The following is a 16,364-nucleotide window of genomic DNA, read 5'->3' as shown; positions in this document are numbered from 1 at the left end:
ACAGAAACTGTTCAGACGCTCACTCTATCTGCCTGTAACTGTAGCCAATTCGGCCATGAAGGAACAAAAGGCAGACAGCCATCTTGGAGTGATGACCTCACCACAGAACGTTAAATGAGTGGCGGTGGGGTTGGATTGTGTTTGGGGGGGGGTAGTGATGTGTGTCCTATTATGGGGATATAGTCAGTCTTTCAGTCAGGAATATAGTGACGAATTAAACAGATACAAACATGCACACACAGCTATATTTTATTGTTTATTATTTATTGAACCTTTATTTAACTAGGCAAGTCAGTTAAGAACAAATTCTTATTGACAATGACGACCTACCAAAAGGCAAAAGGCCACCTGCGGGGACGGGGGCTGGGATTAAAAACAAAACACACATGCTGTAACAGGCACACACAGTACATACATGCTCACATAAATAAGTACTAAATTAGTTAGTGCCATCTTAGTGCTATTACTCCCCATTGCAACTGTGTACCTTAAGAGTAGTGGCCCTGAGTGAGCCCAACAACAGGAGAGGAGCTAGTAGCACAGCCTGGGTCTCTGGTTACCATGAGTCACTCCAGCCTTTGTGTGGCGGCTTTCAGTGGCGTGTAAACAGATATTCATCCGACGTGCATCACGTGTGCCCTGGCTCCTGCAGGTCTGTGTTGCTCTAGACACATTCTCCACTCTGTTGACCTTGACACACTGCTGTTGACAACCATTGGACACAATAACAGCTCTCTTTTATTACATGTAATATAGTGTATTGATATATTTTTTTTTTTAAAGGTCAATTAATATAGCTAAGAAAGAAGTTAACTGATAGGAGCTGGTGATTTGGTGGGTGTCCATCGCAAGGAGTGGGGGCAGAGGGAATATAAACTAAGCTGGACCGAAAGCTCAGAGACATACAGTACATAACTATGAAGTAACACAACTTCCTGTATTTTCGCTGAGTCACCTGAGTTGTTAGAGGGAACACAGAAAAATGTAACAAGGTCACGTAAAAAGACAACAGTGTTAAGTCAGAAATACATTGTCTTGACAAATAGCATCTTCTTCATGATCTTGACCATAATATATAATGAGTTACAAAATACAGTCATAAATTCTCTTGAATCCCCCATTATAACATAACACTATATAGAATCTAATACCAGATCCACTAAACATGAGAAACAGTGGTTTAAAAAGCTGTATAGGAGCATCCCAATTGAATCAAAATGAATAAGACCTGAATAAGACAACCACACAGTGCTTTATTGGGCTTGTTCCTCACTCTCTGTGACGTTATGTGTGGAGCCAGGTGCATCCTGGGTATGTTCTGTCTAAAACCACACAGATTGACTAATATTCTGAGGCCTGACCCATGACACCCCAAATCCTACATAATAATGTTGTATTGCCTTACCCAATAAACCAGTTTTGATTGAAATCAGGCCATAAACATTTAAACATGTAATGACACAAATGAGCCATAAAACAGTCCTAATCAGAATGAACTTGGGCTATAAAACCTCAGTAATACCTGGTGATAGCTGTGAGTATATTGTATATGGCTGTCTTCAGCATCATATCCCAGACAAATTGTAGAGGAGTCTGGCATTACCAGGTGCCCGATAACACTCACTGCTGTACTTGAGATAACCCATTTATAGCCTGGGATACATAGATAACTACTCATTCTACTACAGCAGTGTATGTTCCGACCTCACCCGTCACAACCTCTCCCCCTGGGGAACCCCTGTCCATGACCTCAACTACCGCTGTCTGACCCTGTCAGAATCACGTTCAACACCCTATCTAAATCACCCTGAATCAGACTAACCCTGTTCATGAGTCATTAGGTCATAAGCGTGCCCCCAGATACCCCCCCCTGACCTTCATGACCTTAAACACACCCCATTGCAGCTTGTGACACAAAATGACAGTGTCTTCATTGGAAGGTAGTGTTTATTTTGGGTGATATGAGTGGACATGGACTCACTAATCATTCTGCATTTGAGAACTGAGCTCAAAGTCAAGAGCGTTTCCCTGTCAGCTACAGAAGACTTTAGCATTGAGACACTATTTATTATTACTATTTTATATTTATGAGAAACATTTATTTGGCCTTTTGGCACTTCAGGGTGAACTTATGGTTCTTCAATTATTTCAAACGTTTATAATTATCCATATAAAACAAAAACTCAAGTCAGACAACATCCTTTATTGTTGTTATGTTAGAGGTACAGAACCATTTTGAGACATCAAGGAGTCAACTTCAACAAATCAACCTCAACAACCCAGGAATCAAAACTGCAACTAGGAAAAACCAGCAGCATGAACCCAGCTTACCTTGAACTCCTGCGTCTAGCTATTTCCCTCCGTCTCGTGACTAGTCATTGACAGGAAGTCTCCTAGTATTTGAGCCTTTCAAAGCCAATAGTCTGCAGAAACAGCTTTAGAGCCATCTAACAGATCCATGTAATCACTTGGGAGCTATGAGGTGCTTTATCCCCAAAACTCCCTCCTGCTTTAACAGTAGAGTAATGGGTTGCCTGGTGATCTAGAGGGAGGAAATAGAAACGGAATATGGTTATTGACAGGAAAGGACGAGGTGAGGAGAGCCACATAGCAGGCTCACGCAGGAAATCCCAAACAACACTAACAGAGACATACAGTACATAATATTACATGTAAGGTAATTGCAAAAGTACAGTCAAATCAAATCAAATTTTACTTGTCACATACTTCGTAAGCAACAGGTGTAGACTAACAGGGAAATGCTTACGGGCCCTTCCCAACAATGCAGAGAGAAAAAAATTAGAAATAATATAACAATTATAACTTATAAGGAATGAGTAATGATAACTTGTCTATATATACAGGGTACCAGTACTGAGTAATGATAACTTGGCTATATACACAGGGTACCAGTACTGAGTAATGATAACTTGGCTATATACACAGGGTACCAGTACTGAGTAATGATAACTTGGCTATATACACAGGGTACCAGTACAGAGTAATGATAACTTGGCTATATACACAGGGTACCAGTACAGAGTAATGATAACTTGGCTATATACACAGGGTACCAGTACTGAGTAATGATAACTTGGCTATATACACAGGGTACCAGTACTGAGTAATGATAACTTGGCTATATACACAGGGTACCAGTACAGAGTAATGATAACTTGGCTATATACACAGGGTACCAGTACAGAGTAATGATAACTTGGCTATATACACAGGGTACCAGTACTGAGTAATGATAACTTGGCTATATACACAGGGTACCAGTACAGAGTAATGATAACTTGGCTATATACACAGGGTACCAGTACAGAGTCGATGTGCTGGAGTACAAGGTAATTGAGGTATATATGTACATATAGGTAGGGATAAAGTGACTAGGCAACAGGATAGATAATAAACACTAGGAGCAGCATATGTGATGAGTCAAAAGAGTTAGTGCGAAAAGGATCAATGCAGATAGTCTGGGTAGTTATTGGTTAACTATTTAACTAATTATTTAGCAGTCTTATGGCTTGGGGGTAAAATCTGTTCAGGGTCCTGTTGGTTCCAGACCTGGTGCTCTGGTACACCAGAGAGAACAGTTTATGACAGTAAGGCAGGAAATGGGTTTTAAAAAAGTGTTAAAAAATATAGACTATAGGTTCTATTTGATTTCAATGCTTTGGGGTCCTCTGAGTGGATCCTTTCAATCAAATATTTATCTAAACCAAAATGCCTTTGTCAATTAATTATATAACATCCTTATAGACAGAGATTCATTTGCAGCTTCAAAACATGAAAAGTCAAATGTACATATAGTAATAAATAGTATAGTTCAAACTAAATGATTGGGTTACCACCTGCCAAGGTACACTATGAGAAAGGTGGAGCTGGTGTGATCTAACTGGTGTGATCTAACTTGTGTGATCTAACGGGTGTGATCTAACGGGTGTGATCTGGTGTGATCTAACTAGTGTGATTTAACAGAGAAGTCTCTGTCTAAGCGTCCTCACATTTCAAACTGGAGTTCATCTCACCTTTGTCTCATGACACATCCATCTCATCCATCGCAATCTAAAGTAGAAGAGAGAAAGAGGGTGAATAAATAGATAGACACATTGTATCCGGGGCAGATAAATGCTGTAAACAGAAAAACAAACCTTTGCTATCATTATCCTATACAAAAGCTTTATGATGTTTATTTCATGCGATAATATGATTTGTTATTATTGATGAGTAACATGTTTTGATCTCGCTTCACTCGAGGCGTTACTTCAACACACCAGTCTTGCCAAAACATATCATCACAATTTCCCATTCTCTACTTAAATTGCCATTACCAAACAATAATATTTAGATAAATAAATCATGCCTTACATTTAGCAGGAAAAAAATTATTACATTTTCCTAGATTCTATAAAATATTATTTGCATCACACCATATTAAATGAAATGCGTGTATTGTTATGATCCGCTAACCTCTGTTTCTAACCTCTGTTTCTAACCTCTGTTTCTAACCTCTGTTTCTAACCTCTGTTTCTAACCTTTGTTTCTGGATTTTTCCTTGCTCATAAACCACAAGGTGTTATTTCTTACCCCCAAGCAACCTAGTCTCACTCACCAAGCTCTTACTAGCTATTGACAAGTCAAGTATTTTTTTGTGATCCAAATAAATAAACAACAAGACCGAACAAGACAAACATTTCACGCCCACCCCTTTTCCCACAGGACTTCCCTAACCCATAGTTAGATTTGTGGTTCACAATAGCATTCTTACACAATAAGTCAAGTATTGTAAACATGTGTAAACAGAGTATTGAGCAAAAACTCTGATTAAACGGAAAGCGCAACCTTTCTTAAAGTATCAACATTTGAATCTTAATTTAAAAAATATATATATATTTTCAATATAAATAATTGTATTGCTGAACAGGATAATAACTCCTTTCCATGACAATTAGGTCTGTGTTTTGATTTAATGTCCGTTTTCTTCTCACTGTATGGGAAAATGTTTAACATCCAAAAATTCTACCTATGATTTCAAGTTTAAAAAAAACACATGGATTCCCATCCCAAAGAGAATCTCCTGCTGGTTAAAAATGTACTTTGACTTTGTTTGACACACTGGTCAGAGAAGGAGCTGTGGTTGGGTGCTCTTGTTTTAACTGGACTGTGAAGGCCGACCATGACTTACAGATAAAAAGCAGAGAGGTTGTTTGCAGGAAGGGTCTGTCTATGAGGATGAAACCTGAGATTACTATTCACTGTGCCACAAAACACTTTTGGGGCACCACACTCTACTCAAAGTAGTAAAATATATTTACACATCCAGACATTTTTGGTTCGTTTCACAGTCACAGATTTGACAGAATAGTTATAATTTAGTAGAGTGAGGACTAGTCAGTGAGTGGGAGCGTATTTAAATAATGTTAATGAAACCATATTTTCAGTGGTCTGCTCTGGATTGAAGTGCAATTTCGTCAAGCAATAGGCTTATCTACAGTATGTCCGTGAAACCTTCCCTTTCAAATTGAGGAAAATACACTACTGCTTTACATTCTAGATTAGCAGTTTTGCAATCCTCCGACTCGTGTGATCTATTCCTTACTGTGCTAATCTTATATAGTAAAACACAGGGATACATTAGCATACATACAAAGTTTTGCTGTCCTGTGTTCATTGCAAAGCCTCCACTTAAGATGCTGCAGCACACAGCAATAATGTCATGTCCAACATAGACACACTTAAAATGGCCGCCCCAAAGTGAAAAATAGCAGCATTACTTAGTGTCTGTCATAGACAGAGAGCAGTCCCATTCACTGCCACGTCTCCCCAGCCGACGACAGGCTCTCCTACGCATGACACATTTCTCAGGCCACCTAAACACATCGCAGGTGGACATTGTGATTAAAGAGGCCTTAAAAAGTCTCAGATCAATTAAAAACCTCAATTTATAACACGCCGTGTCTCTACGCACTGCAACAATTAGAACAAAGAGGATTATAGTTTTGAAGGTGTTTTCAGTTTGCTGTTTATCATCCTGTCATAGAAAGAGGGCTTTGTATACTTTAAAATTGATGTCAGAGACATTTTTCACAAGGGCAGTCATTCTTCATGACCACATTCCTCAGGGCAGAGAAAGTGTTGTCAATTATTTATTATGCAGTCTATACCAAAAAGACCGAATAGTGACTTGGGAGCTTTGTCTTTCTGCTTGATACAGTGCATCTCATAATTTAGCAGGTTACAGGCCTACATTTAACACTGATGTATTAACTGGTTCAGCATCGGGGGCGACGACAGGAGTTTCTGCACTGAATTAAGTCATTAGAACGGCTGCCTTTCATAGAAAACGGCCATAAAAATCTACTTGAGTAAAAAATGCATTTTTCATTACATGAAAATCAACAACGGATTACAAAAAGTAATTTTGTTTAAAATATGAATAACCTTAATAAGATAGGTAAATAACTACTTTGCCACACGATTGATCCAAGTTATATATAAACACAGATTTTTGTATGAAAGAAATGCGAGAGAGAGAGAGAAGGAGATTTTTCTAAGTGATTCACTCATCTTTTGTGTCTCTATCACTGATCAAATGAAGAGAAAACCGCCCACAACAATAAAAGCAAACCACACTCTGATCAGATGACTTCTACACACCTCAACTCCCTCTCTTCATCACAATGGATAAACAGACAGTGTTTTCATCTAAAGCACCATCACAACAACAAAGTGTGCATGAGTTAAATTGTTCTGAGAATTACCAGCTAAGCTACTAGAAAAGATGCACCACAAAGAATGATCTGCATGTACTCCCACACGCTTCTCATAATATGCCCTGAAAAACAACCACTCTAACAGTGTTTTACTGCCTGAAATGGACATATGACATTTCCCCTTTGACGTTTTTCACTGACCTCTTTCTTCCCAATGACAATTGTATGGCTTTGAATGCACAGCATAGTCACAGTACATTGACTGGGAACTGTTGTGACCCTGTTCCCAGAACAGAACTACACACAGAACAAATACTCTATAACAAGGTCACTGTCCCATCTTTGTAGCGTACGTGTTCTCTCGGTCTTGCCTCACAGACAGATGTGGTGAGTGAGACAAGGCATAGGAACATTGACACCAGCACCCAGGCTTAGAGATCATGGCAGCCAGTGCTTTGTCCACTCTGCCATGGATGACAGCTATTAATCTTCCATGGCTACTTAATGGATGAGCTCCACTTTAGTGAATTAATCTCAAATAGAAAGAGGGGGAAAACCCAGGCGTGCATCCATCCATTATGTGGTTGAGACGGTTTGTGGGGTGATTAGTAAACATCTCCTGTACAGTGCATTGTCTGAACGTCTCCCACGTGTGGCTGGCCAACCCGAGAGTGGCTTTGCGGGGGCCAGCGGGATGTTGACTATCAGGAATTTATCACACGCTTGGAAGGACAAGAGGTGTGTGATCTGAACGTTTCTCTTTGAGGTTTCAGATCTCCGTTCATCATCAACAGGTGTAGTAAACAGACACCGAAACAAAAGGACACAAACTAAAATTAGCCCCATGTCTGTGTTTACCGATCACAAAGTGCTATTGGAATTAGTCGGACACAAAGGCAGTTGGCTGATAGTCAATAACTTTGTGGAGCTGAATTTAAGGTGTGAATTACATGGCTAAGGCAGTCTGGGAGTATGTCGGTTGGGAGTGTGTCAGAGAAAAGCAATTGCATGGGTATTAATAGAATACATGCCAGAATGAAGATAAAGTAGCGACAGAGATCTTTTTACAAACAAATTCAGGTAGACAGTCATCTAAGTATAGTTCTGTGTGTATACACTCAGACTATGAGCACACACACATTTAATTATGTTTCAACTGACAAAGAAAACAATATATGCTGAAGGTCCCTGGGTTGTGGTCAGATTCTATGAATTAACAGAGGTACACTGTATCATTTATAGATTGATAGTATACTCAAAGAGAGAACAAGGAGGAAAAACAGCAAATGAAACCAAGAAAATGTTTGAATAAGCTGTATGCCTAAGCCATTTAAAAATAGCACCTTCAATGGTAAACAAAACAGATTCAAACAGGAAGTGAGAGGCTAATATATGCATGCTGGTTCAGAACAGCTATAGAACAAGTCCAAATCCTGTAATGTTTCTACTTTCAACTTTTATTTTCTTTTTAACAGAGCGTATAACAAATCCTAAAATATACACACGTTGATTAACCATGCCCTGTGTCTATAGAGTTAAATAGGGCATTTTACATCCGGCCCATGTTTTACAAGGATTTTCCAATATGAGACTTAGATGTCATATCCCCATCAAAACCATAGAAAACAGATACAAACGGCCAGTGTCCAATTGAAGAGAAACACATTCCCACACACAGGACAGCATACAGGACAGCACAGCATCAAGCTTAATCAAGAGGTTATATGTGTGCAAATAGTAAAGATTTCTGTTTTGAATTGCAAAATGTTACAGTTGGGCTACCAAATGATAAGTGGATAAAGGACATTAAGAGCGATCCTCACACAGGAATAACCCTGATAATAACACTCTGACTAGTGGAACCGTGAGGAGTTAAACAGGCATGGACAGGTGAAACGAGTGACAGGTCTGAGCTTTGAAACAAACACGGTGGAAATATCTGTCACTCACTCACATTATACTGTACACCAAACGGACAGCCATCACAATAATACAATATAAATACTGTATACACTTCATTAACGAGAACAAAAAATAACACTTACAACTAATCTGTAATGTGCCTTCTTTATGGTCATGAAAGCAGGGAGTCCAGATTCTAAAACTAAGTACATCCAACTAATACAGAAAATATTTAACTACGTACAATTAAATTATACTATGGAGTTATCTGAATATTACAGGAAACCAACAAAGTACAGTAAAACATATTACACTTCAGCACACTGTATCAGTGTGATACAAGAAATACACTGTTTAAACTTGATCAAACTTAAATACTGGCTAAAGCAAGCAAAAATGTATTGGAATTGTACAACTATTGTCTTAAACTAATTTGTAATTAACTAAGTCTGCGTTTGGATGGTAGTGGTATACTTTCGTTTACCATGCTTTCTTTAGTGAAACAATAACTTCCATCAATAACACGTGTCTCTGGTGACAAAGTGTCAAAAATATATCAGACTTTTATTTTGATAGGCATTTGTTGTTGCTGAAAAGGTTAAAGATTTTGGAAACTGAGTGGGAAACTGAGTGGGTTGTGAAAGAACATTTCATGAGGCAGATTTCCCCTAAGCACATGTAATATTATCACCCCATCCATCATAGTTTCAGAATGACTTCTGGATTTATTTATATAAAAACAAGTCTATCACAAATAGGTTACAATATTAATGAGCTACTACAGTTTATTACACAATTACATTTCTTAATTAATGCAGATTTTGTCAACTTTTGACATATTAATAAACAGTCAGAAAAGTTGAGGCCTAACAAGAACTTTGAGGCCTTTAACAAAAATAACAAACACTTCAGTTTTTCATAGAATACAATTTGTTGTTATTCATAAAGAAATATACATTTAAAGACAAGCTATGATTTAGGTCTACAATTTGCACTGGGTTTGTTAAGTGTGAACTTGTTTCCAAATCAAATAAACAACTCTTGTGGTAAACAGATCATTTGACCCATTTCTGTATTCAACAGAAAACATGACAGTGCTTGTAAAAAAATACAAAACATAGGGTTTACTGTGCATTTGTACTATCAAAATTAGTCAGATGACACAGGAGAGGTTTTGAGAGCATTTCTTTGATGCGTTCCGTGGTTAAACTCAGAGGATTTCTGAGCCGTGGGCACACTTTCCGAGTCTTTTCCCCCCTTTCTATTTGTCACAGACAGAGAACGATAGCGAGATTAAGCTAGAGAAAAGACAGGACCGCTGAACTATACAACACTTACAGTTTAAAAACGCAAATTTTGAGTTAAGTTTAAACAAATTTGATCAGAATTACTGTCCTATATGGAATTCCCTCAGAAGAGTCAGACAAAGACAACAAATGGAAGAAGACAGCAGTGTTCTAAAAACAGCACCACCCATTTAAAATGGTGGCATGTGAAGCATGACATTACTATGATCTGTAAAATGATAAAAAGGTAAATAGATTGAAGTTAAATTTAGGTCTCTTCAAACTGGTTTCAATATAAAAGCACTCTTAGAGAGAATGTTGATATTGGGCACTGGAGATAAAGGTCAATCAGTCCTATGTAATAACGAACCCCAACGATCAATACTGAAACTCACACAAATAAGAAAATAATCTGAGTAGATTTACCACAGAGAACGTTTCACAAGGTCAACTACAGCCTCCATGGTGACACATAATGTAAACAAAAGCCAGCTCCTTCCTCCATCTGAAAGCACATTAACCTCATTTGACATTTACCTAAAAGGGATATTTGACTGAATATATATAGTTGGATTGTAACTTGAAATGCATTTGCCTACAGGTGAAAACTGGGACACCAGGCACAATTAGCAATTTCAACAGCTTGACACTGCCCGTTTGTTTAGTAAACAAAGCTATGGATTCAAGGAATGAAGTCCATGAGAAATTAACATATTTTGCTATGTATTGCTTGTTTATAAAGACTCAAATGATAACACAAATTTAAACAGTGATACATACAACCTTAGATTATGTTCTATGATGGGTTAAGACAGTTGTACTAAGCTCATAAAGGCATTTATATGTTCCTTTAAAATGTAGCATTTTCTTTACAAAAAAATCTGACCATTCTGGCCATCAGTAAATGAATGTTCTATTTTGTGAACACTGTAGAGTAACAGACTCCACATCACATGGACTGAGGTACTGTATGTTCCTCATGTGCAGCAGACATTTTGTCCCTGCGTGAAAGCCGTTTAGAGTCTGCAGGCCTCCCACAGTCTAGCTAGGAGCAACCCAAATGTCATACAGCACACACAACCACAGGTGGGAGTGTTGACACACACACACACACACACTAACACACACACACACACACACACACACACACACACTCTCTCTCACACACACACACACACACACACACACACACACACACACACACACACTCTCACACACACACACACACACACACACACACTAACACATACACACACACACACACACACACACACTCTCACACACACTCTCACACACACACACACTCTCACACACAGACACACACACACACACACACACACATATTATAGGCCCCCTCTTTGTAATCCCATTAAATCCCCCCAGTATAAGCAACAAAAGGTTGAATACTGTACAGTAGATACTTGAAAGTATCGTACATAATTTCTACAGGTGAATCTCTATAGGGGACATTCATTTATTTGTTACATATCATCTACTGTATTGTCTTGTTGTTAGTGGTAGACTAAACATCAACATTTACATGGTCTAACACACTGGAGCACCTATTTGACTCAGAAAAATGTGATGAAGCAACTTTTTAGAAATTAACAAGGAAGATACCAGGCGGTAGTTCCAATAATGTGAATTTTACTGTTACATTAACAAGATAGCCAACTTCCAGGTAAACAAATTACGCCTGAAAACAAAACTGAGAAAGGCTTGTGGTTTTCTCAAAAAGCTCACCCTTATTATTCAGACTGAGATATTTTGTGGAGGATTTGGTACTTCTGGCTGACATTTCAACATCCTATGTGTTTGGTTTGTGCCATCTGTGCATTCAAAACAAGCCCACGCGCACCTCAACTCACTGCTCAGTGCTCAAATCTCCCCTCTTTTGTGGGAGCCGTACACATTCTCTCACACGAACACAATGTCATATATGGTTATAACTCAGTTATTGTTGCTTTATTCACATAGTCCTGTACTATTGGCAAATTGATAGTCATCAGATTCCAGGTTTACAGCAGTATATACACACTGCAGACTGCCTAACTCTGAAACCTGTTAGAGCAGTGGAAGTCCAGCTTTAGGGTGTAATAAACCAATCATCTCTGAACGTTCTGGGTGGATTATATTTGGACTGTCTAGACAGCTCTGAACTTATGTATTTGTCCTTTTAACCTTCAGTGCATTAACTGTAATATGTGTGTTTCTATTACACTGTACAAGAGAATTATAATTACCATCAGCATGCAAATTCATAGGCCTGATTTCTTCGCCATGTGACGTATAACCTTTGACTTGACTAACATGACCTTGAAAGGTCAGGGGTCACATTCATGCCTGTCCTCAGTTCTCTCTTTAAATGCCATGGCATTAATGCATGTGCTCCAGTGAATACACTCTAACTAAAATGAACATCAGACACACCAATTAAAAAGATCAACCCTGACATTAAAAAAATAATCAACCTAAGTCAGTGTTTCCCAACTCCAGTCCATGAGTACCCCCCCGACAGCACACATTGTCGTTGTAGCCCCGGACAAACACACCTGATTCAGCTCATTGAGGGCTTGATGATTAGTTGACAAGATGAATCAGGTGTGCTTGTCCAGGGTTACAGTAAGAATGTCTACTGTTGGGGGTACTTGAGGACTGGAGTTGGGAAACACTGACTTAGGTAGATTTTTTTTCAAATGTCAGTGTTGACCTTTCTAATTAGTGTGTCTGTTCATTTTAGTTGGTGTGTATTCACTGCCCTACGTGATGGTATGATTTGGAACAAGTTATTGTATTGCAGTTACATTACTTTTGTATGTGTGGATAAAACCCTGACTTTATCTCAGTATGTCTTTAATCAAAACAAATATTCAGTTCCGAAGAACATGAATGACCCACTATTAAGTCTCTTGGTTACTTGTATAATGACTTTGTTGTGTTGCCTCATGGCCAATACTCTGCATACAGGGTTTGAACATCAGGGGTCTGTCATGATAACATCTCACACTTCTATGACACGGTCTCAAACAACGGACACTTGTTCAATTTCCTTTTTCAGAGGTGAACAATTGCACAGTCAGACAGCTTTCAAATAGTTACGTTGTGGAAGTCCACTGAGGTTTCGCTCTGTCTCAGCTTGGTATATTGTGCAATACCGTTTCAGAAGTAGGGTTTCATAGACACAATCTGCTTCAATCACCAGTTATCTCCCCCTCTTATTTTCACTTCATGTCACAATTTATCTGTCAGATACCCAAGGACAATATTACAATGTGACTCTTCTAAAAAAATTTTAAGCATCAATTCTGTCAACTAAAAATATATATTTTGTTCCTTTGCACACAAAAAACTACTGAAACTCTAGCTATGTCGTGTGCATCTTCATGATGTGTGGCATAGTTATTACAGAAAGCTACATAAAAGTGACCGTGATAATACGTTTAGATTATAACTCCACCTAGACAAATATATGATGTGAGGTACAGTAGGACAATGGGATGGACACATCATAAATAGATGAATCATGTTTGCTATCTTATATTACTAAATCTCCCTAAGTGCTCAGTGCCTCTGAGGTCATGTTTTCTCAACGTCTCCTTTCTCATGAAGAGGTCTTTCTAGTTTGACACAGCTTATTCTAAAACTCTGCTGTCTATTACCTAGCTTCCTCAGTCTCTCTACACTGCAGCTTGTTTTGACAAGCAATGCCCAAACAATCAGTACAGACAGGACACGTCAATCAGTACAGACAGGACACATGTCAATCAGTACAGACAGGACACATGTCAATCAGTACAGACAGGACACATGTCAATCAGTACAGACAGGACACATGTCAAAACACTGCCGTCAGGTCTGGATGATGGTCAGAGCTTGGTCAGAGCTTGATGCGCGCGCGCACACACACACACACACACACACAAACTTGTTGTCCAACAAAGAAAGGCACGATGCCTAATCAAGGATGTAACTATTCAATGCAAAAAGGTTCCCATTTAAAAATAGCAAACCATATAATTACTACAAATTACAGAATCCAGACTGAAATCATTTGTGTATATTTACCCATTGTATTTTCTTCATGCAGGAGGGAACCATTTTGCTTGGTTAGAGAGTGTGGCATGAAATCAAAAGGTATTGCTTGATTTATAAAGCAGTACGCCCTATCATGCTCTTAAAAATGATGACGACTCTGTCATGTTTTTTCCAGTGACTGAAAGTGAAAAAGACAAAGGATAAGCATCATGAATTACCACAGACTGTGGAGGTGGTTGACTCAGAAAGGGACAGTCACAACTTTCCAATAGACTTCTAGCGACGTGGGCTCCAATTCTCCAGAACTCCAGTGACCAATATCAAACTTTTTTACTGAAGGGAACAAGTGAAACTTGTGTGACTTTTAAAACATCTTCATCCCCAACTATAATGGTAGAAATGACAACTGTAACTTTAGATGTATTTCTTGTATCTGTGACTACAGATCTGTGAGTGATCATGTCATTGAGTTTTCCCAAATCAAGCCTGGTTATCACAGCAACAAAATCTTAACCATGTTTGTCCTGCTTTTTAAATGAACCCTTGCCATGGTGTTAAAATGGGCCTATTATACACATGAACATAATCAACCTAAGTCAGTGTTTCCCAACTCATTGTAAACTGGGTCGTTCGACCCCTGAATGCTGATTGGCTGAAAGCCGTGGTATATCAGACCGTATACCACAGGTATGACACAAATTATTTGTTTACTGGTCTAATTACATTGGTAACCAGTTTATAATAGCAATAAGGCACCTCAGGGGTTTGTGGTATAATATAATGAAGCAATAAGGCCCAAGGAGGTGTGGTATATGGCCAATATACCACGGCTAAGGGCTGTATCCAGGCACTCCACGTTGCGTCGTGCATAAAGAACTGCCCTTAGCCAAGGTATATTGGCCATATACCACACCTCCTCGGCCTTATTGCTTCATTATATCCCTGGTATTTCAGTATGCTTTGAGGGAAATAATTTGCACTTCTAAATCAATATTTCATAATCATATGATGATCATTCAAAAAAATCTTTCTATTTGATATTTTATTTATATTCACCAGTAAAATATGTATTCATTGTTCAAAAACAAATATATCATAGGTGTTTCATATTGACCTCAAATAGGCTACCACTCCACAGTGCTGTGAACTGCATAATGCGCACCAAATAATAATCTCCAAACCCAGACAAAATTAAATGTCAGTGAAGGTTTTGTCTTATCACCTCCGTATCAAACAGGAAGCCTCAGCACGGGCTGTGACATTTGATCAATTTGTTTGTTCAGGAAGCGGTATTAATAAACAAACTCATAGATTGGCCGTTGTGTCTACACCTGCACCACTGCTGTTATGGATGCAAATATGTTCAAATAAAAAATGTACAACAGTTATTTTCTGAGTTGATTTTTAAGCAGGACTGTATCAATAGATTATTTGCAAATAGCCTAATATTAACGTTATCCTCAATTCATCAAACATTAAGTTTAATATTCAGTTATAAGATTATTTACAATAAGGCCTACATTACTAAGCAAAAATGTGAATAGCTTAGTTGAATAAGATCCATCAATCATTTGAAAATCTATTCAGAATTTCAAAATGTAAATAAGATGCCATGTTATCACATTAACCAAATTAAACAGACAAATCACAATTATACAACATTTGTATGAGACTGTAATATGATTCATATCCTATCTACCATTCTTATTGTTATCACACATATTCTGAAAATCACTTAAGCAAAATATTCTGAAGAAGATGACTTGGATATCATTTTCACGATGAGACCGCATTTCTATGGAAGGGATGTTGGCATTTCTCTGAGTGAGCAAAAGTATGTTATTTTTTGTTTTGACAAAAAACACAGAATAACACTACAGATAGTGTAACAGATTACCATAAAATGTGCATATTTCTGGTAAAGGGTAGACCTATTTGAATGTGGCTATTTGGGCATGAAAAACAGGAGAAAGTAGGCTATAGAGCACCACACCTTACATCATGTACATATATGTAGAGATTGTATCATTCACAATGCGGATGAACAGGGGCTGAGTAAACTGTGTTATAGGACCACTGATTTACTGCATTAAACTTAATATAGGCCCATTCTAGTGTGATACATACAGATCTATCTAAACATTAGGCATATATGAAATAGGATATTTTACTCAGTTATCATTGCATTCTAGGACCGTGTTGAAATTAGAAAAACTAAAAGTAGAATGAGGTGTTACAAAATGTCCAATTGCTCTTTTCATTGGCAAAAACTTTCCTGGGACTGTAACGCCATCTACTGGCTATAACCTGTCAGTTCTGGAACGACAAGATACCCGTCAGTTCTGAGAAGTAACTACAATTTTGTCATGGTTGTTTACAAAGTAAGAGAGAGAGAGAGAGAGAGAGAGAGAGAGAGAGAGAG

The 16,364-nt window shown here is 38.2% G+C and overlaps 1 long non-coding RNA gene across 1 annotated transcript in view; it reads right to left on the bottom strand.

Annotated features, from left to right (window-relative positions):
- Nucleotides 1–357: 357 nt before the first annotated feature.
- LOC311110623 overlaps nt 358–16,364 on the bottom strand; it is a 34,126-nt gene continuing 18,119 nt past the window's right edge. The window contains exons 2-3 of the long non-coding RNA XR_014610709.1: nt 4,035–4,071; nt 358–2,542 (exon numbers count right to left, since the gene is read on the bottom strand). This is a non-coding gene — a long non-coding RNA (uncharacterized lncRNA). The remainder of the gene's footprint in view (nt 2,543–4,034; nt 4,072–16,364) is intronic.

This window comes from Coregonus lavaretus, assembly GCF_964263955.1.
Source record: "Coregonus lavaretus genome assembly, chromosome: 36".
Taxonomy (NCBI): Eukaryota; Metazoa; Chordata; class Actinopteri; order Salmoniformes; family Salmonidae; genus Coregonus; species Coregonus lavaretus.
The sequence above is the reverse complement of the archived record's forward strand: the minus strand, read 5'-3'. Positions and strand labels throughout refer to the sequence as shown.